Source organism: Corticium candelabrum, chromosome 8 (genome assembly GCF_963422355.1).
Source record: "Corticium candelabrum chromosome 8, ooCorCand1.1, whole genome shotgun sequence".
Lineage (NCBI taxonomy): Eukaryota > Metazoa > Porifera > Homoscleromorpha > Homosclerophorida > Plakinidae > Corticium > Corticium candelabrum.
This window is the reverse complement of record NC_085092.1, coordinates 7,737,675-7,743,674: the sequence shown is the minus strand read 5'-3', so window position 1 is coordinate 7,743,674 and position 6,000 is coordinate 7,737,675. Positions and strand designations below refer to the sequence as shown.

The 6,000-nt window shown below is 42.9% G+C and overlaps 1 long non-coding RNA gene across 1 annotated transcript; it reads left to right on the top strand.

Moving 5' to 3' along the window:
- The first annotated feature begins 4,715 nt into the window (after positions 1-4,715).
- On the top strand, positions 4,716-5,087 carry LOC134183041 (uncharacterized). The gene is made up of 3 exons (XR_009970431.1): positions 4,716-4,854; positions 4,915-4,964; positions 5,041-5,087. It is a non-coding gene; the product is annotated as an uncharacterized LOC134183041 (long non-coding RNA).
- The last annotated feature ends 913 nt before the right edge of the window (positions 5,088-6,000 follow it).

Below are 6,000 nucleotides of genomic sequence, written 5' to 3'. Positions count from 1 at the left end.
TCAGTAGCCAGTCCTCCCTTTTTCTAGTTTCCAAAAATAGAAAAGGGGAGGGCTGGTTATGCAAGACTAACTAACTCTACACAACGGATGTATAGTTACGGCTTCAACTGCACGTATAAAACTGCAGGTTCAAGTTCAACTGCCACAACAACTAACCTTGGTAGCCCAGACTGCTTTCTACTTATGATGGCAGAAGAGTGAAAGGAGAGAAGAAAGCTCCCATCACGTGCAGCTTTAGCATCAAGACTCATCTTGATCAGCTCTAGCTGTCTGGGTGTGGCAGATTGTGACAAATCTAGAGTTTTGGAAGAGATCACGCAGATACGTTTGAGTTGAAAGGAGGCGTGTCTGTTTCTACAGCAAATAATTTTAGATCTAGAAACAGTTACAAACTACTAACAAGCAAAACCTGATAGCACAAATATGGGGCGTCGTCAGAGTCGTGCATGCATGAACTCCTACAGCCGGGCCAGGAACTCGCAGAGCACCAACTTGTGAAGCCAACTGTGGTGTGACCACCCGAAGTCTCACCAGAACTCCAGTGGCTGATGTCACGTCACAGCCGATGACCGCTTAGGACCCCAGTCAATGACCAGGTACTCATTTATACTCCTGAGTCAAGAGAGGCAATCGTGTGTTAGTTTCTTGCTTAAGGAAATTATGCCATAGCTTGCCATCATTGTACTTTTGTCAAAGACTGTTGTCAAAGTCTTTGACAAAAGCTGAACGAAATTATTCTCAGATAGAATTGGAGGCGTTATCCATAATATTTGGGACTAGAAAATTTCGACATTTCCTACTGGGTAGAAAGTTTGTTCTCAGAACTGACCATCGGCCATTACTGACAGTTTTTGATCCTACCAAACTGACAACTCCTACCCGAACAAGTGGGCGCCTTGCTCGCTGGGCACTCCAGTTATCACAGTATGACTATGAAATTCAATACCGGCGATCAGTTGAACATGGGAATGCTGACTGTCTATCCCGTCTCCCAGTTGGACATGAAGAGGATTTTGAACAGGCAAATGAATACGAAGATCAGTCGGAAAGATATATAGCCGCAATGGAATCTCGATTCATCAAAGATGCACCAATTCTTTTTGATCAACTACAAAGATATACAAAGCAGGATCGCACTCTTCAACAAGTTATGAAATTCATCAATGACGGCTGGCCTTCAACAGTTAAGACCAAAGCTCTTTTGGATTTTGTTGCATGCCAGCATCAGTTGTCAGTGTGTGATGGATGTATACTAAAACATGCAGAAGACCCTAGAATAGTGGTTCCAAAGGCAATAAGGGAGCAGTTACTATCAGAATTGCACAAAGCACACGTCGGTATGGAGAGGATGAAGAAACTTGCACGGAAGTTCATATGGTGGCCAGGTATCGACAGAGATATAGAAAGTATGGCCCGAAATTGTGAAAATTGTGCTGTGCATGCTGATAGACCACCAGAAGTACCCTTACATCCATGGGAGTTTCCTGAGTGCCCCTGGGCAAAAATTTACATTGATTTTGCCGGACCAATTTGCAAAAAATGTGGTTTGTTGTGGTCGATGCGTTCTCAAAATGGCCTGAGGTAATACAGCTACCCGAGGGAGCGACTTTCAGCGAGCCAAACCATTACTCAACTTCGTCGCACCTTTGCAAGGCTTGGTATTCCAAAGCAAATCGTGTCAGATAATGGGCCCCAATTCGTGTCGTCAGATTTCAGAACTTTCTGTAAGAAACAGGGTATTCGTCATACCTTAGTACCTCCCTACCATCCCCAAAGCAACGGGCAAGCGGAACGTTTTGTTAAAACGTTGAAAGGGGCAATCAAGAAAGGCATGGAGAGCGGAAAGGCAAGTTTGGAAGGGGTAGTGACAGATTTTTTGTCAGTCTACAGAAATACCAGCCATAGCACTACAAATGTTTCTCCAGCAAGGCTCCTGATGAATAGTGATCTGCGATGTCAACTAGATTTACTAAAGCCGCCACAAAAGTCCTCAGTGTTGGCCAAGACTTTGAAGGAAACGGTGAAAAAGGCTCAAGCAAAACAAAAGAGAGGTCACGACCAAACAGCGAGTGAGAGAAATGCAATTAGACCATATGATATGGTGTTGGTACGTCACGCAAAGATGCCAAAGTGGAGAAACGCCAGAGTAGTACAAGTTTTGGGGGAGAGGTATTATGCAGTACAGTATACAGACACGGGAGTAAGACAAAAGGTTCACGTGGATCACTTGAGACTGCACCCACGGTCAAATCAACTACCAACCCAGCAGCTAGTACAAGATGAACCAGATCTAGAGCCTAGAGACGTCGCAGGTAGCAATAGAGACAACAAACGAGAGGATCAATTTAGCAGTGACACAGAGCCTGAGTCCTTAGACGATGGTACTGAAGACGAGTTGAGTGCGCCTGAAGTTGCCACAGGAGTAGAGCAGCCAAGAAGGAGTCAGCGTACTACAAAGGCGATACCACCTACAAGATATGGAGAGTGGACAGTGCAGAGAGGCTATAGAACTGATATAATCACAGTGCTGTAAATTTTGTGTTTTGCGTAGAAAGGAGGGAGATGATGTGCATCCGGGGTTTCATAGGCGGGGTAGCTCAGTCATTTGGATAGCCGGCTAACGGATACATGTTTTCTTTGTTGTGTCTCTTGTGTTCAATTACATGTATTCTTACAAATCTTTGAGTCCTATGCTACACAATCCACATCGCGAGATGGTTTCGATCGCGATCCGATCGCGATCTGTTGAATCCAATTAGAAAAAGTGGGCGTTACCTTCACGTAGTCTACGCGTGTAGTCTGAACATCTAACACTCCTCACTCGTCTTTGTTCTCGCTCACCTTGCGTCGCTGTATCGACGCTTTCCATAAGCAAAGAAGCCACACGTACACATCGGTCATCAGTCATGTGATATCGAAGACGGAGGTACAGTAGCTTGCAGTGTGGACGCTCGCTATCCCCTCGATCCGATCGCAATCCATTCTGGTCTAGTGTGGACAGGGCTTAAGTCTCTGTTCCTAGAAGTCGATATCACGTGTCTGTGAGTCCTCCGTTTTGCTCGTTGTCAACGAAAACAAACAGAGAATGTTGACCAGACAAAACAAATTGGTAAAAGGAGACACGAGCCTAGCGATAGAAGACACGCCTGACTTACGTCTCAAGCACAGTTTGTAGAAAACTGGCAAGCACTGACCGAGATAGAACATCGCTAGAGAATGGATGGCTAGGTTTTCAAGTTCAATAACAACGTTACCACGGATGTTGATGTAACTTGTCGTATCTAGTTGCTAGTCAGTAGGACTATGACGCTATATAAAACATAGAAGCAAGATCAGATAGCAGATAGCTATAATACATACTGCGATGCGAGACTTTAATAATATATACTTAGCTATTAGAGTACATGTATTACGGTTTAGTATAGTTACCGATTTATTGGTCAAGATATGAATACGGTGTCTCGGTATACCGTGCCATATAATGTTGTTGTGCATTGTAGGCCTAGGCGTACCGGTCATTCTATAATCACCATGATTACGGATGCTCCGTGTACGCGGACCGTCTACCGTGTATAGTTGGATTGCGAGAATATATAAGCAACAGACTCTCAGCAACTACAGCATTTATGCTCTGCATGCGTGACCATCTGATATCGTAATTCTGTAACCCGGTATGGCAGTTTGGTACATCAGCGTCTTCTGTTTCGCCAGCGCATTACTGGGTGAGATATGTTTGTTTAGCTAAACGCTCAAGATTTTGCTAACCAAGTAGAAGCGCTCAAGGGTGTGTGTGTGTGTGTGTGTGTGTGTGTGTGTGTGTGTGTGTGTGTGTGTGTGTGTGTGTGTGTGTGTGTGTGTGTGTGTGTGCGTGTGTGTGTGTGTGTGTGTGTGTGTGTGTGTGTGTGTGTGTGTGTGTGTGTGTGTGTGTGTGTGTGTGTGTGTGTGTGTGTGTGTGTGTGTGTGTGTGTGTGTGTGTGTGTGTGTGTGTGTGTGTGTGTGTGTGTGTGTGTGTGTGTGTGTGTGTGTGTGTGTGTGTGTGTGTGTGTGTGTGTGTGTGTGTGTGTGTGTGTGTGTATTCACTATTTAATACTGTCGGCTCTTTGTAGCTACACCAGTTACAACTCAATCTGATGCAAGTGGCTGCACCAGCAGTGCAATAGTGAAACTGCAAGCTTCTTTGGACGACCAGGCTCGTTTACTGCGATGCCTTCTTGCAGGAGACAACGACAGTCCTGTTTGTGCAAGTGCTGTGACATGTAAGGTTTCATCAATCAAAGTTTATGCGTATTCACTATGCACAAAGGTGTGCATGTAGTCTCGCGTAGCCAGCCCCTCCCCTTTTCTATTTTCGGTAGGTCTCCCGGAAATAGAAAAGGGGAGGGGCTGGATACGCGAGACTAGTGTGTATGGTCTGTAGCATATAGCTAGAGTAACTTTACACGATACAACAGCAGTTGTTGTTGTTGTTGTAACAGATGGAACTAAACTTCATCCAGCTAGAAGTTGTGCTGATCTATTGAGACGAAGCAGGAAAATTCCGAGTGGTTATTATTGGGTAAAGCCATTTTCAACAGGAAATGACGTTTTTCATGTTTTCTGTGACATGGCCAATTACGGTAAATATTTGAGGTACAACTATCTAGCGTTTATCACAAATCAACATTACTTTACAATTAGGTGGTGGCTGGACTCTAGTTGTTGGTATTAATTCTCAAAATCGTTTACATCTTCAAGGCGGTTCTGTGGGTACAAGATGCAGAGGAGGAGATGTTTGTGTGGTTCATCGTACAAATGGAGTGATACCTGCTAGGAAATTAGATGACAGGATTATAAGAGCTCTCGCTGATGACGAAGGTTTGGTTTGTTAATTAAGATATATAATAATAGTATTTATCAGTTGTGTTTGTTGTCTAGGAACGTTTAGAGTTGACGTTGGTCCTAACAAATACACAACGTTTTTTCAAGTATAAAATAGTTTATATTGCAATATTGCAATTGTTAATCCAAATCCTTACGTAATTAATTGTACGTACGTTACAGCTTCCACATGGTTCAGCAGGTTTTCAATCTAATTGTGGAGGAACGAGGTAACTAAGTTAACAAGCTTACAAGCATGTAGTTGGTGCTTTGTTTTACTAATACACCATTTGTTGTTGCAGCTGTGCACGAATAATTACATCTCACAGTTATCCTTACAAATGGGAGTCAAACTGCAAAGGAATAACAGTTGGATATAAAATAGCTTACAGTAGTTACAAAGGTAAGGCTTTGTAGTACTGTTAGAGATAATAACTGTATGCTACTGCAATGTATACAGTTAAACTGCCAAGAAGTGACTGTTACTTTGTTTGCTGCTAGTATTTGACAATCATGACAATAGCGAGTGCGGGTCTACTTGGTCATCTTCTCGTCACTGTAAGCCTTTACAGTTTTAAATATTCTAGTCACTTATTTGCAAATTTATTCGTTAGCCGACAAGCGCGTCTTATACGGCTACACTGGAGAACACACTGGTATCTACTCTAAACTGCAAGGCTTTATGTACGTCCGCTGAACAAACTAATTATAATTAAATGTCGTTCAACAATAAAACTGGTTTTACCTGTTTGTTGTTGCCCATTAGTCTATCTATACTATAATAGCTTCTTGTTTTATCTGTGCTGTACGTGTCTAGAGTGTTTTGTACTCTACACGTGTCTAGCTTGTCTTGTTGATCTGTTTGTTGGTTTATGTGTTTTACACATTATTTTACGAGATTAAAGTGCTACAGAATTTTGTCGTCTCAAATTAGTGTGCTTTCATAGATAGAGTGAACGAGGTAATCTGACAATAAGTCTTGCAATAAATATAAATAAAGTTTAAGTCATCCATCATTGTCTTATTTCAAGAACTCGGTAATGTACATTGTAGAGATGCTGCATGCAGACCGCCCTGAGTCATTGCATCTAGAGTCTTGAAGCTAAAGTGCCACGCCATGAGGTTTCCACTCTTCGCTTCCTT